The sequence below is a fragment of the Aristolochia californica genome, unplaced genomic scaffold (genome assembly GCF_029961685.1).
Source record: "Aristolochia californica isolate CCGP_79_NKW_82.1479 unplaced genomic scaffold, dmAriCali1.0.hap1 SCAF_8, whole genome shotgun sequence".
Classification (NCBI taxonomy): domain Eukaryota; kingdom Viridiplantae; phylum Streptophyta; class Magnoliopsida; order Piperales; family Aristolochiaceae; genus Aristolochia; species Aristolochia californica.
In genome coordinates, this window is record NW_027182279.1 from 32,007,557 (window position 1) to 32,028,077 (window position 20,521).

Here is a 20,521-nt window from a genome sequence, read left to right on the forward strand (position 1 = left end):
TTCAATACAAGTTTTACTTTCCCATAATTAGAAGTTGAAGCATAAATGAAATCAATCATTTCTTTAGGGAGCTTAGTCTTTGATAGCTTGTTCAAAACAGTAATTATTGCTTCAGTCTCGAGCCCAACAGAAACAACAACATATAAGGAATGAGGCGTCAAGTTATACTCATGCATAGACTCTGGCCTGCACAACATTTTTCCAACAAAATGAAAATGAGCAACCACACAGAGTTATAAGTAGAAGAAAATAGAAGGACATCTTAAATACCGGCAAACGGGCTCAGCAATTGCAATGAGGAAATCATAGGCTTGCTTATACAACGGTGAGAATATCTCAAGAAAGATCCGGCCATCAGCGCAAGCCCATAAAGGGTGGTTTGCATGATCAGGCTTTAATTCTAGTTTAGAAAAATCCCTCTTCGTCATTTCGCTTTCATCTTCATAATCCATATTCCGTACCCATAAACACAATTCAAGCACCTAAAGTGAAATAAAAACAAAAAGCTAAAACAAAACCAAAAAACGAACAAAAGTAATACCTTCACGACGATCCTCATCAAAATCTTCGGCATAATGAACATCATCATCAACAACAGCAATTCGATAATCCTCCTGCCAAGAAAAAACAATCAGGGGAAGAACAGGAGAGCAACCAAATACAGAACGAGAGTTGGGGTTTTCAAAATTATTAAACCTTAGTGGAAGTCCTAAGCTTCTTACTAGGCCGACCTTTTTCCCTTGCAAATGAAGAGACATGAAGACATTTCAGCTCGCAGAGAATTGAACCATAGGATTGAATAATTAGGAGAAAGAAAGAAAGTAGTACCATGTCCAACCATATTTTATGAGTCCCACAGTTCGACGTAGTAACCGTCGAAATGAATGAGTTGCTTCGAAAAAGGGAAGAAATACTTTTCGGTTTCAGTATTCTCGATTCTAATTAGTTCTCTGTTGCTCACTCTAAGGGACACAGATGAGGGACCTATTTCTTTCTTCACTCGAAAGTGATTACAGGGGTGGACGACTCGTTCGTCGCCCCTTCTGACTACCGCCTCTGGAAAGGGCAGAAACTAAAAGACGAGGAAGCAGAATACCAATGCGATATCAAAGGCTGCTCCATGGGTTTTGACACAAAGCATGATTTGGTACTGCAAGAACATTTATCTAGCTAACTCATTTATGCAAGATACTCCGCCACCTGCTGAGTCACTTCATCCAAGAAGGATACAAAGCCTACCACAATTGTTAAACCATTACCATCAACATCCTGCTCTTCTATGAGATAGTTTTCGAACACAGTGGCATCGTCCTGTCCCCCTCGAATAAATGTGAGCTTTGGAGTGATACTTCTGTCTTGTTTCAGTTTGTTAATTGTTGTTCGCAAGAGGCCTGCTCCAAATAACATTAGTATTAGTAGGTGAAGCAAAACAATCTAAACACTGTTATTGAAATGGTTAACTAAAAAAGGTCTAGAACCCAAAGGAGAGAGTAGGGTCCATCTGGCTGGTCATTCCAAAAAGATTATGCATATAATCCAAGAAAAATGAGCAATCAGATGATCCTTGATTTCCACTCGGTGGCCCCATCATGTCAGGATTACTTTCCTGTAACCCTGCAACATTTGAGCTAAATATTTCCAAACCCACCATTAGACTATACAAACATAATCTATTTAACACGTGATTGCAAGAATATGACCCTAGTTAAGATCACATATCGATCTATTTCTGCACAAGGATGTCTGTTTTGGTCCCGAATCTGACACAAGGATTCTTTGGGAGGATCTGCAATCTGCCACGGGTTACGGGTCTTCCAAGCATTACCGTAGGGGTAGTAGGAAGACATGGGGAAGACGAAAACGAAGCTCAAGCCAAAGGGAAGCTTGATACCCTAGAGCTCGTTGAGGAGAACTCTAAGCCTCTTTACGCTAGATTTAACCTAATTCTTAATACTTCAATCTCCCTTTTTCTCATTACTCTTACCCTTAAATAGGGTTCACCCTGTTAGGGTTTAATAAAATATTACAAAAATATCCGTATGAATAAAATATTACAAAAATATCCCTATTAATAAATAATTTCAAAAATACCCCTTGTGACCTAAAATTGAAATAAAATAAAGTAAATTAAAGAAAACACTAAATTAATAATGTTATTGCGTGCATAACATTACACCCCTCTTGGAAAATGAGCTTGTCCTCAAGCTCGAAAGTAGTGTCTGTATGTCGACGTCTTCATCGGTGCCCGAGTAGCATCCACCATAGCCATTTGCGCTCTCTGGAGGCCCAAAAACTGGAGCAAGCTTTCTAGGATTTTTTTTTTGCGTGGACATTCTACATTTCGCTGGCCGGTAAACAAATATTCATTGGCTGAGATAGATAGAGCCCATGAAGCAGTGCTTGTTTGGAGTTGTATAAGGTGAGTTCTGAGGCTACTTTACTTTATAGGCATTGCTACTATTGAAGCTAATAGGTCTCCACATGCGTCAAGCAGGACACTCTCTAGTGCTGCTACGGTAGCAAGTGCTGACACTAAAAAATTCAGCTCCTCTGCCCTTGACAGTAAATGATACATTGAGGAACCCATGGCTAGCACAACATGAACAACTGAACTAATTGAATCCTTCACCAGCTGTACATCTGCCCACGCCCCATCTGTGACAGGAAGGTGGAGAGGACATGCTACCAATGCTGCAGTAGCCCCAGACAAAGACAGTGAATGCTCTCTATCCCGTACAACCCAATCATCAAGGTAGGTAATTTGATCAATAAGTAGTGAAGCCAATGTCATATCCTGCCTGAGTTGCTGGAGGGTGCTCCTCTTCATGGGGACAGAATCAAGCTGCTGCTCATGTTTAACAAAAAATTGAAAGTCCAAGGTCTTGTCTTTGGTAGAGAGCTGAGAAAACTGTGAAGAGAGAGCAAAAATTCCGTAGTCTGGAGAGGTTTGGATGCCTTTGTCAGTGGGATTACCACTCCATTTTCCAGAAGTGTGCACCCAAGCACCTGCCATTCTTTCATCTTTATTCCAATCTGATTTCACCTAGCAGAGTTGTTGGAGCCGCTCTCCTACCATTAGTTCCATTGAGCTGGGGTAGTGACCAAATCTGTTTGGTTCCAGAAACCCACCGAGATGAAAATCTTTTGCCGTTTGCACTACTGCCATATCGTCGATTCTCTCACTAGAAGGTTCATACCACAAGAAATCTAACACGATTCCACTGCTGATTGGAATAGCAGCAGACCCAGCAGTAGTTACTGCACTATTAGCAGAACCATACAACACAAATGCATCTGTAGCAGTAGATACAGGTGCCCAGTAGTAGAAGTTCTCAGGCTTGAGATCTTGGTGCATGATCTCATACGTAGGACACATCTGCACTACTGCCACAACGGTTCTGGTAAGCCCAGCAGCACTCCTTTCTGTAAAATGTCCTCGAGCAACCATACGATCAAACAAGTTACCTCCTGCACACAATTCCAGCACAAGATGCACGGCAGTATCATCCTCGTAAGTATCCCTCAAACACACTATGTTTGGATGTTGAGGTACTTCATAATCTCCACCAACATGCCACTTGGAGCCCACATAATCCCTCGGTGATAATTAAGCTCTTTCCCAAACAGAAAAGGAACAACTGCGTTGATCCCATTATCAATGGCATGCAGCTCCCTCCATGACACTCCAGAAATTCCAATAGAAATTACAACAAGCAACTGAGTCATGGAAATTCCAACAGAATTTCCAGCACGTCCTGTCAGCCGCACCTGGATGGTATCTTTAGGTAGCCGATACCTGTGGTAACTTTCCGGCACGTCATGACTTCGCATTGTGCCAACAGCACAATGCACAGTGCTAAAAGGCATAGCCATGTACACTTGCAGGCCACTTTGCAGGACAGGTGTGCCTGAAGCACTCAATTTCTTATCCAATGCCATGTCCAAACCATGGACCTGTTTCTGTACACCATATAGAGCTGAATAATATGTTGCAGTGTGTGGTTGCTGCTGGGGTGCCCATATCATCACTGCAATTGCAGCAGGAAAGGGAGAGAGCAGAAACATCTTGGCCTCATCAGCGCGAGCGCCATATGTCACTGCTGCAACTACTTTATGAATAAACAGCACTGGTTGCAGCAGTGCCACTGGTGGCAGCACTGGTGGCTGCAGAACCGCAGCAGCAGCACAAAACGATTTCTGGAAGAACCATGCGGCAGCAAAACTAGCACAAATAACCTCCAGTACAGCACCTTTCTCGAACCTCCCTCAATACTCCTCTTGCACACGGTGGCAAACACTCTCCTGCACCCAATAAATGAACTCAGCTCTGCGAACAAGAGGGTAGGCCTCAGGATGCAAGTCCCTTGGACCATCCTTGACATCATCAATCATATCCCTCCCTCATCCACATCGGCATCTACATGCTGTGGTTGAGATTGGCTACTGATTTCCCATGCTGAAAACAGAACCTGGATCAACTCCCACCCCATGACCTGGTGCAACAAATACATAGAAGAAGAAGCAAAAGACCCATGAGGTTCATCATCAACATCCAATTCTTCCACCCCAGTGGTTCCCTGTGGCTCCTGAACCAGAGTATCATCCATGATAATATCAACCTCAACCTGCTCGTCATGCAGTCCAAATCTACTGAAATGGCAAACAAAAAATCTCCATTCACCCTTTGGAGGATCAAAAGAAATAAATTTAGCGCCTTGCCATTGGTTCGTGATTCGAGATAATCTAAGAGGCGGATCTTGTTTGACTTTGTTTGAAACTTGTAATTTCTTTGGAGTAGTAGTGTAACTTCAGCCGTCAACCTTTTATTTTTTGAAGCTGGCTTGGCACCGGGTTTGGTGCTGGAACCTAGTCCCACCATTTCTGAAACTAAAATAAGACCGTCTGCAAGACCCCCATGAATACAGTGTGCCCGATTCATTGCATACCAGTACACGACATTTTTCTTGGGCAATTCATCAAACAGCTGCAATGCCTCATACATCTTCCCTTTCTTCCCCACAGATTGAAAAACAAATAGAGGACGTGTTATAATACCACTGCCTAATGAAGCAACCTGGTCTAGATAATAAGAAAAGGGAAGCAATACTATGCAATCCACAAACAAAATTGTGAAAACTGCTTTGATCCTAAGATCAACCTCATTCAAATCTCTCCAACGAATTCCAGCAAGAAAATTAGTCAGGGACCACAATTGAAAAGAAGAGGGAAAACTCGATTCCAATTTCTGAGACACATACCCAACCACACCCTCAATGTCTAGAATAGCAACATCTGCAGTCTCTAATTCACCTTGCTTATCATGCAGGAGCATCCCAGTAAGCACAAACCGATATGGGAAATCAACCCTGGTGGTGGTCTCATCAACAGAAAGAATAAACAGCCCCACAATTTCAATTGGGCAATCACCATACACACAAGTATTGTGCGCATCAACATAAAAACAAAGTTCCTTCAAAAATTTTTTGCCGAGATGCTTACCCCCCCCCCCAAATTGGAATTTGGGTTTGTGCTGGTCTGCCGAGAAGTAGATTGCGAGTGGATGTGTTGGCCAGAAATCCAATCCCACCGGAGTTGTGTCTGACGGCGCCGACGAAGCCTCCTCTGTGTCCAGTGGCAAAGGGCAGCCCTTTGGGGCTTCGCCTCTTGGTTATTTTCCACGACCAAGGGCTCTCGAAAACGCCTCCTTGTCAGACGAATAGCTTCTGTTGTCCGTGAGGAGGGGTTTGTTGAGGATGAACCCAAATCAACCCTTACCGACGGGTTTGTGGTCGCATACCCCTCCGATATCTGATTTCCAGGGTCCTTCTTGGCGTCTGCCTCTTCTATAGGGACGTCTGCCTCTTCTGGGACGTCGGCCGGTAAAGAAGATAAAATCTTCGAATTTTCTGGGTGGCCGTTCTGCCCGTCCGAGATAGTTTCTACTACCTCTTTTGCACATATTTTATGGTCGGATATTTGAGGTCGTGTGACCATTTCTGTTGCAGCAACGAGTTCTTCACTTGCATAAATTTCAATGGAAGCATCTAACCGTGCTCGTATTTCTTCCAATTCCTTACCCATAGTCATCCATCTTTCTTGGGATATAGAATAACCCATTGTGTTCCCGCTCTGATACCAGTTGTTATGGTCCCGGATCTGACACAAGGATTCTTTGGGAGGATCTGCAATCTGCCACGGGTTATGGGTCTTCCAAGCATTACCGTAGGGGTAGTAGGAAGACATGGGGAAGACGAAAACGAAGATCAAGGGAAGCTTGATAGCCTAGAGCTCGTTGAGGAGAACTCTAAGCCTCTTTACGCTTGATTTAACCTAATTCTTAATACTTCAATCTCCCTTTTTCTCATTACTCTTACCCTTAAATAGGGTTCAACCTGTTAGGGTTGAATAAAATATTACAAAAATATCCCTATGAATAAAATATTCCAAAAATATCCCTATTAATAAATAATTCCAAAAATACCCCTAGTGACCTAAAACTGAAATAAAATAAAGTAAATTAAAGAAAACACTAAAATAATAATGTTATTGCGTGCATAACATTTCACACAACATCCTTACGGGACTTGACAAATAGAATGACTGGATTCTAACCCGCAAATCTTATGTTTAAATTTTAGGGCCTTCTCCTGGTATGATTTCTTGATGAACCACAAAAAGGAAACACATTTCTTGTGACAGTGCAGTTGGAATAACTTAGTTAAATATTTATGAGCTCAAAATCAAACTTAACAACTAAAGGATTTTTTAAATCCTAACTACATGCTTTAGGTAGGAATCAAATTCCAAAACTTGGAATGTAAACCCAAATTTTATGCCTTCCTCCTAGCATCAGTATTTGAAGAACCAAAAAGGAAATAACTTACAGTCTTGTGGAGGAGGAAAGGGGAGTGCCGGATCTACTGTTGAGGAATAGTATAAAATTAAGTTTGTCAAAGCATCGAGAAAGAAGATTGGACTTCCACTTGTTATTAGTGCTACACGGCTCAATGAGTGACGTGGATATGCTTGTTTGTCAAGAGTGGCATATGATTTCAATACTGGATATATAGCTCGGTGAAGGGAACCTGGCTCTAGTGCACTGCATCAACACATTCAGTTAACAAAATTGTCAAGAAAAAATTTTGTTTAACTTCGAGTGGAAGAAAAAATCATAGAAACAGTCAAATATATCTAGTAAGTACTTGAACATGCATTGAATATATATGCGATAATCGGGATGAACACCTTCATGCACACGGAGAAGTGGGCTTCTAAGCAGAGCAAACACAAGTCGAGGCAGAGGCTGCAGCTGAGGGCACTGAGAAAATGCCACATCAACGCGAGAAAGTAAAGATTCATTTCCATGTTGAACAAGTATAGGCTTCATTATACTGTGCTGTGAGAATAACAAGCCAATCCTAAAGCCAAATCCTACCCTCCCTAATTCCTTGCTCCAAAGAAGCTGAAATTACCTGAAAATTTGTGGCAAACAAGGGCAAATGAGCAGGAAGGATCAATATAAAGTAGATTGTGGTACTCAACTCTCCAGTCAGGACTGACCTTAATGTTTTTGACTAGTTTAATTGACTCGAAAACACAACAGTTTTCCTTCTTTTTCCCTTCTCCACATGTGATGGAACTTTAAGAAGTATAGTAAACCAGAAGGCATATTTGGCACAGGAAATTTATGATTCAACATCAATGGTAGAGAAATCATGTTCACAAACCATATTACCACAGTCAAGTCAAAAAAATACTGCAGATAGCTAAGCATTTGACAAATTCCCTTTTTTTTTTTGAAATGGTCAATTCCATATTATTAAATGCATACAAAGAAAAAAATGCTAACAAGAAAACAAAACCAAATATATATATCTACACACACTCACTCATCAACAGTGACAATTTACAGAATGTATCACACGGAAAAGGCACTAATGCATCAATCTCTAGCTTACCTAAAAGATGCACCACCCCTTTTACCTAGATAATGCTCATGTGTACTTGAGTTCAACCTACCATTTTAAGAGTTTACTTTACTCTAGTACATCCATAGCCCATGGTCCAATTTTTTAATCCAACAACACTAACTGTTTTGGACCCAAAACGTTTAGATGAGCTTCAAGTATAGATTGTTGCCTTAAACCAAATTTCCCGCCAATGCTCAAAAAGCCATTCAGAATGGTGATGCATATCAGGCCTCTCAAATACAGAAGTGTCTTACTCAACCAAGATATTCCAAACTCTCAATAAAACTAGCTTGTTCTGCACTAAGAAACAAATAAAATCTAATAATAAAATACAAAAAAAAAAATTTGATACGAAACAACCTTATGAACAAGGATTGACAACACAACTTCAGGATCAACGCTGTCGTAAATTTCATTCATATTTTCAGCTGTAGCATATTGAAATGTCCTTATCCTTAAGTGCTGCTTAAGGGAGTATCTGGACCTAAAGAAAGTACATTGTTATGCCATAAAAAATGCACTGAGAAGAATGTTGACAGTTAGGCGAAGGCATTGACAACCATATTTCAACATTGAAAAAGGCCAAAACACTCCTCTTTATGAGTGGAACAATATATGATTGTCAATGAAAAAGGCCAATTCCACAAAATATTGTTAACATCAATGTTCAAATTTTTTTCTTTCTAAAAGGCAAATAAGATTTTCTTAACAACTGTGGACAAGTGTTTCTTATAATTCAGGGGCATTCCTATTATTGTGGTTTATGCTTAGAGCATGCTTTTTAAGTTAATGGTAATTCAGTCCCTCAACTTATTTTGAGTGACAGGTAGGCTTTTACTCACAGGTATTTTAGTCTCATCTTGTAAAAACTCATTAGACAAATTTATTAAGGAATGAAGGTTGGATATATATCCTAATCTCAGATTAACGCAAAGAGAGAATTCCTGTAGTTGGCTATTCTTTATTCCAAAATTTCATCTTTCCTAATTTTGATTATTTTAATGGTATCAGAGCCACATTGTTGTAGTTGTCACTGGGTTTTTATGAAACATTCTCTCCTGATGTCAAATTAAATTTCATCCAATTCTATTACTATTAATAAAGGGTAGGACATTAAAGATGTCTTTTTGTTATGAAGATATTATTGTAAAGGCCTATATCAAGCAATATCCTAGATATGTTGCTCAAGGGGAGAAATATAGGGCTCGTAGATTGGAAAGGCAATATATGGTCTAAAACTAAGCCAAGAGTTTGGTTTGATAAATTCAGTCAAACGATGATAGGCTTGGGGTCTAAAAAGAGCCATTCATACCACTTTATCTTTGTTCTCCAGAGGGACAAAAGTATTGTTATCTTAATAGTCTATGTAGATGACTACACAACAAGAAAGTGAAAATATCAAACAACATTTTCAAACCAAGGATTTAAGACACCTGAATTACTTCCTCAATATTGATGTTGCACGAAACAAGGAGAGAATTATACGAACACAAAGGAAATATACAACTGATATGTAGACTGAGATAAGCTGAGAGAGGTTTATTTGGAGCTAAGTCAACAGAGAGTCTGATGCAAACAAATGCAAATTTGCATGATGAACAAAACCCAATATTTAAAGATAAGACCCAGTATAGACAACTTGTTAGCAAACTGAATAACGATCCAATGATTCAACCTAACATTTCCTATGTTGATAATGTCAGACTCCAATACCTAAAGATAAGACCCAATACTACAAGACTTGTTGGTAAGCTGATTTAAGACTCAACCTAATATTTCCTATGTTGATGGTGTTGTCAGTCAGTTTATGGAAAACCTGAGGAGTTGAAGTTGTGAAACTGATATTAAGGTATTTAAAATGTGGACAGGGATTGTTTCATAAACCACACCATAATCTAGAAATAATGAGGTTTTCAAAATGTTGACAATGTAAAGTCTAAAATTAGTAGAACCTCAGTAAGTGCTTATTGCACATTTATGAGCAGTAACCTTGTGACCTAGAAAAAGTACCAAAACAAACTATACTAGCAAGGTCAAGTGTATGCAGCTTGTGAAATAATGTGGATTAAGTCTTTAGCAATAGAGTTTGGGTTCTCAATTGAAAACTTATGGCAATATGTTGTGACAATCAGGCTGTTAGTTTTATTGTTAACAATCCAATATTTCATGAGAGAACTAAATACATTGAAGTAAATTGTCATTTCATTCACGATGCCATTATGAGTGTCAAGATTATAACATGGTATGTTTGCTTTGCACATCAACTCGATGACATCTTTATATAGGGGTTGATCAATGTTGATGAAAAGGGAGACTTCCCAGAATTGGCTATTCTTCACTCCAAAACTTCGTCTTTCTCATATCTGATTATTTTACAATAACAATGACCAAGATCTTTTTCGTGACTTTAACAAGAGCATTGACCAAAGCAAAGAGTAATTATCAAATGTTGCAACTGCTAGTTGAGGCTGGCAAAACTCATTTCTTTGCCAACAAAACCCCCTAGAAGATGCTTGAAGAAAGTCAAACAATCCCCTAAAAAAAGGTTTGAATGAATAAGAGAAACAAAGTAATGATGAAAATGGCAGCAAATTTCCAGCATAACAGTGTTGTTTATTGCTCTATGAGGGCTAGAGTTGAATTAGTTGCCAAGATAGTCTTCATCTCAGTATAAGATGTTAGGTCCGATCAGAGAGAGAAGAATAAGTCCCAATAAGTTTAGGCTTGAAAACACATAAGGTCTACAGGTTGAGGAGTGGGTCTCCCAAATTGACTAATCAACTAAGATTTAGAACTAAATAAAATTTTGGTCCAGTGAAATTCCTGACCTTTTTCATCTCCTTGGATCCATTCAGAGAGAAACAGAAAGCTGATTGCCTCACATTTGACTGCTAGAATGGAGACAATCAAGGAGTAGACACCACCATAGAAGAGGTGGTAAAAGCACAATTTTGATCTCAGAGCAATCCTACCCTAGCTGGTGGATGCAGTGTGACCCATTGAGGCAAAGTTTTTGATCCTCCTCATAGGCTTAAGAGTGTTTACCAACTCTTTTTTCTAATCCTGCCATCATTGAGGTGATTTGGCTGTTGTTTCAAGCAGGATGTTCAGGGAAGTCCTCACCTTGATGCTTAATTCTAATTTTTGAGAAAATTGTCGACCTTTATAGGCATTTGATGGAAGAGCTGGATGCCACTCTATGGGGATGTGAATCATCTAACTGATTTCTTGGAACAACAACTCATTGTGGGAGATTCCCTTCCCATTGGTTAACATTGTAATAGATTGGTTGTGCTATTGTATTTGTTTTCTTTAATGTCCTCTAATAACTATTCAGTTGTATGCTTTTTAAGTTTGCTTTTAACATCTTGTACCTCTCTCTACTAATAAATTACTATCTCGCTTTTATACAAAAAAAGAAAAAAGAGATAGAGAACAACTTATTACTCCTCTTCCCAAGAAACTCTAATATTAGACCAAGTTCTGATCTCCATACACTGCTTCTATAATACTAATTACAATATAATATGAAAAACCAGAGAAATCCTTGTGATGACATAGTACAAGAAACCTAAAATACATATGATTCTGGGTTAAAAAAACTTTGATGTTTACACAACTTTAACTGTAGGTAAGAGCAATTATAAATTTTAGAGTCAATTAACACAAAATGACCACAAATGAAAAGACAAGGACTTCCTAGCACATGGCAGCTGGTTATACGTACTTGTTTTCAGCACTTGATCCTGAAACTGAAGATTCCTCAGGTGGCACAGTGACAGTATACTGGAAAGAAATTTGTATCGCAGGAGGCTCTGTGTGTCTGTACATGATTTAAGACATATTGTTTCATATTTCTAAAATAAAGACCCATCCTTCTTAGTATATGACATCAAGACAGGATCTGAATACCTCGAGAATCCCACAGAATTAGAAAAATCAAAGTCATAACCATAAGTGGCATAAGAGTCGCAACATATAATGTGCTGAACGTTCTCATACTGAGGATCTGCAAAGAAATGACCATACTATAGAAGAAAAAAGTAAATCAGACCACATAAGAGCAGATCTTAGTTAGATATGAATCAGAAGCAAAACTTAAAATGTTTTTGAAGATCTCCAAGACCATAACAAGCATCCTGGCAGGAAATCAGAGGATGTTCTGAATCTTAGTATGCATCGAAAGGTATATGAACGGCTAAGCATCCGGTATCTGAAACATAAATTATATTTTCAAAAATGAACTTAGATTAAGCTACCCATGAAACTGTCAAAATATAGAAAGTAGTGGACTATAGCTTATCCTTGCCCATTATGAGTCATATACTTGTGTTGAGTCATACATGTAATATCGGAATAAAGCAATCACCCTCTTTCAATTAATAAAACAATCAAACAAACCGGTTTGAGGGTAATCTAGCACTCATTACCAATCAGCTTACTCATAGATGTTTTATTTAAGAATAAAGATAACGCAAAATTTTCATGTAATCAATGGAGAAGGTAGTGACCACACAATCAAAATGTCCATGAAAGCACAGAGCCTCATTGCCATTATGGCAGGCAGCAAAGATGACAAGCCCTTTTTTACATTTTTTGGCACTCCAGACACTAATCTGTTAATTTCCCCTCCTCCCTTCCTCTCCCATAAATTTTTTATGTAATATTAAAGAAATTCAATAGAAAAAACAACAACATAATCTGCCTTTATGTCTTCCACTATGAGAAATCAAGGGCAAAGAGCGGATGCATGCAAAGGCTAAGCAGCTTTCAGCTTCATACCACCTGCATCCAAGCTCCAAATCACATCCACAAATAACATCATAAGGGTGAAACAAAGACCAATAAACCAATTGGTGCACAAACAGAGCTTATAAGCCCCTTCCCAAGAAACATTTATAAGAGAACCAACAAAATCTAATGACTGCATCTTCCCCATCACTGCACAACACTTCCTTTTCCTTCTCTCTGTCATTTTTATTTTAGATAGTAGAGAAATAGATACATGAGCTGGCTACTAAAAACATTAGATGATTGCAAGGAGCCCATCATTGCCAGTCCATCTATACGAGGGGAATGCAACCACCCATGATAGGATTGACTGCTGTAGCCACTCCCAACGAAAGAAATATCATGGAGAATTGCTGAGCAAGGGGTGCATACCCAAGAAACAGCAAGATAACTTTTTTTAAAAAAACTTGTCATTGATCTCCTTAAACATATGTGAGAGCTTCCAAAATGGAGGGATCTAGCCTAAGCCCACTAGGTGACATTTGAAGAGGCTCCTTCAAGTCTAAACAAGATGAAAAAGCAATCTCTAGACAGCCTCAAACCATGAAGCAGAGGCCACAATGCTTGAACAGTCTCATGGTTTCCTCCACATCCCCTTCCTCACTCTGCATTTAGTGCTATGAAATCCATCTGCAAGCTCACTCAGTTTTTTTAGTGGATTACGAATTGATGTCCAGAAAGATAACTTCACCAGATGTTTGCTTGATCCTGGGTCAGAGGTCTACATGCGTATGCCAAACACACTCAAATTAAGGTCCAAAATTCCCTTCATCATAGTGGTACATTTTGTCCTTGAGACCTTAATCAGAGGCGTGCTTTGACCAACACTGGGATGGATGAGGCAAGAAACCTTCTTAACCACCTTGAGAACAGATACATTCTTAGGACAGGTTGTTGACCTCATGGTTTATAAAGACAGCACATAGGGTCATAAACTGTCTACTCTCCGACAATAATCATCTGGTTGGCTGACAAGCACGAGCATCTCTCTCTCTCTCTCTGTACTCTTAATCCTATGGGTCAAATTAGGAGACAAAACAATTTTACCAATTTAAATCTCAAAACAATTGGCCAACAGCTAATTCGTATTGAAGATTTGTTGGATAAAGGTAAAATCCAGAGAAATATTGTCAAAATCCTTATGACTTATCTTCTCGAAAATTACCTTTGTTGATGAACAATAAACCGCTCATCAAACCACCCGTTCCTATTAGGAAATTTAAATGTGATAATAATTCTGAAGTTGTTAATGAATTATTATCTCGGCTTGGAAGATTAAATCTTTCTGAAGATCAACTAAAACAAGCCAAAGAAGCAAAAACTGCGAAGATTTTGAAAAATATTCAAACATTAGAATCTCACGAAGATCTAAGTGAAGATTTTTCATCTCAAAATTTTGAGGATTTAACTGCTTTAGCATATTCTGATTCTGATATTGGTCAAAACTCTAATCTCAAAGATTTAGGTTTAACCAATGTCAATCAGACTGAAGAAATTCTTCAAGACATGATACAAGATCTGAGTATCCAAAAATTGGATTATGAGAAAAAGTCTACTCGGAATGGGATCTACCTAACAAACTCTATTACCATAGGCCTACACCTCAAGACCTATTGTATGAAGAGAATGTTTATTTAGATAAAAAAATATTATGATGGCAAATCCATTTATGAATGGAATATAGATGGATTATCTGAATATCAGATATTGGAACATTGTCACCGAATGCTTATGTATTGTACAATATGTTGGCAACATAAGAATTCCGATCAAGGAATTGCACAAATGCTTACTGCAGGGTTTTCTGGAACTCTCAAAGGTTGGTGGGATAATATCCTCACCCTTGAACAACATCAGGAAATTTATAATTCAAAGAAGGTTATCAAAACTGAATTTGGCCAAGCCTACCTAGGTGAGGACAATGCAGTTTATACCTTGATTTCCTGTATTGTTCATCATTTCATTGGAAATCTGACTTCCCAATCAGATAAGGGAAGAGAAGTTTTGCAAAATCTTAGGTGTCGAACACTTAGCCAGTTTCGCTGGTATAAAGATGTTTTCCTCACTAAGGTTATGCAAAGACCAGATGCCAATAATGAATATTGGAAAGCAAAATTTATTGATGGTTTACCAACTCTTTTTGCCAGCAAGGTAAGAAAAAGGTTAGGTAATGAGGTAGGAATTATAAACTACCATCAATATACATATATAGTCTCCTTACCAGTGCTATCATCCAAGAAGGGCTGACCTTATGTAATGATTTAAAGCTTCAAGCTCAGATTAAGAAACAAAATCTTACAGGAAAGCGTGAGCTTGGTGAATTCTATGAACAATTTGCTTGTGACACAGGTCCATCACCTTCCAATCAAAGGAAGGGAAAAGGTAAAGTCTCTCACTCTAAGAGACATGAACCCTATTCACACCAGAGTAGGAGATATCCAAAAAGACAGTCTCATCAAAAGACTCGTCATGAATCTAGGAGACCTCCTCCTCGTCAGAGACCACCTCCTAGAAGAAATCCTCCAGACAAAAAGAAAATTGTTTGTTACAAATGTGGTAAATTAGGCCACTATTCAAATAGATGCAAAACTAAAGAGAAACTTAACCAACTTCAGATTGATGAAGGATTAAGAATTCAGTTGGCTAAAATTCTCTTAAACTCTGATTCTGGGGATGATATTGATTATGCCTCATCCAGCCAATCAGAAGAAGACCAAGATTGTAGTTGTTCTCATCTACAATCTATGGCACAAATGCATCAGATTAATGTTCTTACGAATGAACAACAACTTGTGCTTAAGAACATTGATCAAGAGGAAGATCCTCAAACCCAAAGATATTTAATCAAAGAATATCTCTGTCTGTTTAGATCTGTACCTTCCTCCTCTAACCCGGGGTTAATCCCAAGCACAGAGTAAAAGCATTGTGGTATTTCCTTTGATGCTTCACGGTCCATGCGTCCCTTGTTTCTGCCCGTTTATACCCAAGGAGGTTTCAGGGCTTTGTTTTCTTGGGACTAAATGTTGGAGCCAGTGGCAGAAGCTTAATGCTTGGAAATTGCACACCTCTCTGTGTCTTGGGTTTCCCATACCTGAAGGAGTAAGCATAAAGATCTAAACAAATTTGATCTAAAGATAAACCCCTCGGGAATTACACTTCTTACTTATTTTCCATAATCATCTCCATGCTTGTGCTTTTTATAACTTTAGGTATTGTTCTTATCTGTTTAATCCTCACTGCTTTTATTGTCTGCTAATTTTTATAGATTGTGTGGCTTGGTGTTTGTTTTTGTGTTTATACATAAAGGTATATTAGGCTGGAAACTGCTGGGTGAGGGCTAAGCCCTGACAAACGCCTCTGCCTCTTCGGAGCCAAGTGTTGCTCCCGAAAGCCACAATGCCGCTATACTTTTATGTTTATTTGGTTAGTTAATAAAATATTAAGATAGTTTTTTTAGAATAATCTTACGCATATTACCTATATACTATATATATCTAGCTCTTTTTTACAACTCCATATATTACGGTAGAAGATTTAAAATATAGAAACTTATACTAGTATCCTGTTTTTATTTATATTAGTGGTTGAATTATTTAATTACTTTGTTTTCTTGCCAGAACAATTAGAAAACCTTTTAGTTTCTTACATATTTTTAATTGCTAATATTATAGGTAGAATATTAGATACATGATCTTTGTTTTTATAGCATTAACAATAGTTATTTGTAATCTTTTCATATTTAGTATTATCTGTCTTATATTATCCTTTATTCCTACAGAAGAGTAGTAGAAACCCCTAGGAAAATATTTATTCCTAGAGGCAAGTAATAAGAAAATCTCGTAATAATTCACCTTTAAATACTCCAGACTAGATTAAATTAAATTAATACCCCCTTTAAATTGGTATCAGAATCAATCCCTGTAAAGTTCCAGGAAGTTGTAAACGACCCAATAATTCTACAATTCTTGCCCTTGAACAACAGATAGACAACTCCATAGTCAAATTAGATAATAAATTATTATGCTACGAAGAAATAGATGAAGCCCTAACAGAAGTTCCTATCCAACACTCCCAGACTTTGCCTGAAGCAGTAGTACATACAGGCTTAGTTCAAGTTTCTATCCAAACAGAACCTTACATCCAACCATTACCAAGTCCTCAAAATTATCCAGAAGAAATAATGGGAGAAGATGAAGATTTTGATGATTGGATAGAACGTATGATAGACCTAGATTATACCTTTTTAGACACAGAAAAGCTTTATTTAGAAATAATTAATGTTCATCATAAAGATAAACAACACTTACAATAGATTATAGATAAACTAGACCAATTAGAATATTTTGGAGAAAACCCCCTAAAATATTGGGAAAACAATCACATACAGTGTAGACTAGAATTATTAAATCCCAATTACATAGTTAAAACAGCCAACATAGAAGCCACTGACCTAGACAAGGAAGACTTTAAACTTCACATCACGGAATTATTAAACCTAGGGATTATTAGAAAATCCATAAGTCCACATAGATCAGCAACCTTTATAGTTAGAAAACATAGTGAACAAAAAAGAGAAAATCTAGAATGGTTATTAATTACAAAAGGCTAAATGATAATACTGTTACAGATAGTTATAACATACCAGATAAGTCTCAGCTAATTAATAGGATTCAAGATAAAAGGATATTTAGTAAGTTTGATTGCAAATCAGGATTTTGGCAGGTAAAAATGCATCCAGATAGTATAGAATGGACAACATTCACATGTCCAGAAGGACATTTTGAATGGTTAGTCATGCCTTTTGGGTTAAAAAATGCACCTGCCATTTTTCAAAGAAAAATGGATAATATATTCAAGAAATATGATACATTTGTTCTAGTCTACATACATGACATCTTAGTGTTTAGCAAAACCATTGAAGAACATATAGGTCATTTACAATTAGTATTAGCCACTTTTATGCAAGAAGGAATCATTATTAGCAAAACAAGAATTGAATTACTTAAATAATATATAAACTTTTTAGGAGTAAATATAGGACAAGGTCAGATAGAATTACAAGAACATATTTCTAAGAAGATATTAGAAATGCCAGATGATTTATCAGATACAAAACAACTCCAAAGATTATTAGGATTGGTCAATTATGCCAGACCTTTTATTAAAGATATAGGAAAAATTATTGGCCCTTTGCATGGAAAAACTTCTCCAACAGGGCAAAAATTCTTTAACCAAGAAGATAAAAATTTGGTTAAAAAAGTTAAAGAAAAAATCCAGACACTATCAAAACTACAAATGCCTTTAGATTCTGATTATCTAATCATTGAAACAGATGGTAGTAATCTCGGATGGGGTGGAGTTCTTATAGCCAAACCTCTCTCTCTCTCTCTCAAGAAAATACTAGAAATGCTAGATGACCTATCAGACTCAAAATAGCTCCAATGATTTTTGGCGTTAGTTAATTATGCCAAACCTTTTATAAAAGACATAGGAAAAATCATTGGCCCATTATATGGAAAAACCTCTCCTTCTGGCCAAAAGTTTTTTAATCAAGAAGACAAGAATTTAGTTAAAAAGGTTTAAGAAAAAAATAAAACACTATCAAAATTACAAATGCCTTTAGATTCTGATTATCTCATCATAGAAACAGATGGAAGTAACCTCGGATGGGGAGGAGTCCTTATAGCCAAACCCCACAAGTATAGTGAAAAGGAACAAGAAAAAATCTGTAGCTATGCTAGTGAAAATTTTTAAGAAAAAGGGAACATGAGTAGCATAGATTCTGAAATACTAGTAGTAATTTATTCCTTAGAATCATTTAGATTATTCATCATTAACAAACAAGAATTTACATTAAGAACAGACTGCAAGGCAATAGTAAAATATTTCCAAAGAAGTAAAGAAAAAAAATAAGCAGAAGAAGATGGTTAAATCTCGTAGATATTATTACTGGTAATGGATATAAAATTGAATTTGAACATATTAAGGGAAAAAAAATAGTCTTGTAGATACTCTTAGTAGAAGGTTTTTTGACTCAAAACTTATTATTGATTGAACAGATGGATTTTCCAGACCAAGGTTCTTCCAGACCTTCTTCTTCCAGATTTAACAATTATGGACAAAATTTCTTAGTTTTGGTAATCAGAAATTAGTAATTTTCCCCAAATCTAATATTACTTTTAAGACTTTACCAAATATTTCTGTTACAAAAGAAGAACAGTGTTTGTTAGACAATCTATGGCTTTCTTATCAGAGAATTCCAAAAGACCAGAAATATTTCTAGCCAGTCTCAATGGGCTTTCAGAATATTTTACTCAGAAAAAGAAAAGTTTTAATTTTTATGTAGTCTTTCAAGGTCACACTCCAGGTGTCTTCCATTCCTGGACAGAAGTCGTAGAAAACATGCAAAATTTCAAAAGACCCATTTACAAAGGTTTTAATAATCTCCAAGAAGCTTTAGAAGCAGCCAAGTTAACTATTGGCACCAATTACTACATAGCCCCTTCTTTAAGACATGTGAGAGAAGACCAAGTGTCCTATGGCGTAGATAAGGTCATCTCTCTCTCTCTCTCTCTCTCTCTCTCTCTCTCTCTCTCTCTCTCTCTCTCTCTCTCTCTCTCTCTCTCTCTCTCTCTCTCTCTCTCTCGTTCTTCATGAATTCTTCGAAATATTGTCTCATCATCTTCTTTACTTCTTCTAGATTTGTGTATTCTTTTTCTTTCTGTTTTTATTTTGTTTTTTCTGGCATTTTTAGCAAATGCCCAGCCATCAACGGACTTGATGAATCTTTACCGGCTGTTGTTTGAGCCAGACTAGCCAGTGAAAAACTCTCACTGGTAGGTATCTCTCTCTCTCTCTCTCTCTCTCTTTCTTTATTTCTTTCTTTCTTCAGGAATTCTTCAAAATATTGTCTCATCATCTTCTTTACTTCTTCTGGATCTGTGTATTCTTTTTCTTTCTGTTTTTGTTTTGTTTTTTCTGGCATTTTTGGCAAATGCCCAACCATCAACGGACTTGATGAGTCTTTACCGGCTGCAGTTTGAGCCGGACTAGCCAGTGAAAAACCCTCACTGGTAGGTATCTCTCTCTCTCTCTCTCTTCCTGAATTCTTCGAAATATTGTCTCATCATCTTCTTTTCTTCTTCTAGATCTGTGTAATCTTTATCTTTCTGTTTTTCTTTTGTTTTTTTCTGGCATTTTGCTGCCCAGCCATCAGCGGACTTGATGAGTCTTTACCGACTGCCGTTTGAGCCGGACTAGCCAGTGAAAAACCCTCACTGGTGGGTATCTCTCTCTCTCTCTCTCTCTCTCTCTCTCTCTCAAGAGAAAAAGCAAAATCTTTTTAACAACTAGTGGACAGTTGGCCTGTATGTCGACAAAAGAATGTCATTAGCACTCTTTTTATAGAAAATTGTGAAGCAGAAATTAGCCTCCTAAAACACCGATTAGATATAATAGAAAAAGATTCCTATGATGGGATTACTGTAGGTTTAGAAGACCCAGAAACTTCTTATGTTTGTAATCAAGACAAATCCTTTTCTAGTATCCTTGTTCGAGCCAAAATCATTTTCCCTAATAAACACTCTTTAATTTTAGATGCCCTAGTAGACTCTGGATGTACTAAATGCATTATCCATAGACGCTTAGTCCTCCTCAGTTCCTAAAGAAGACTACTAAACAAGTATTTAGTCAACAAGTAGATGGTACTTATAACCCATATACTACTTATTTTGACGAAGGCAAGATCCAATTCTATACCA

General features: G+C 37.5%; 1 pseudogene; it reads right to left on the reverse strand.

The window, feature by feature from the left end:
- Window positions 1–1,179: 1,179 nt before the first annotated feature.
- LOC137938415 (protein transport protein SEC23 D-like) overlaps window positions 1,180–20,521 on the reverse strand; it is a 61,658-nt pseudogene continuing 42,316 nt past the window's right edge.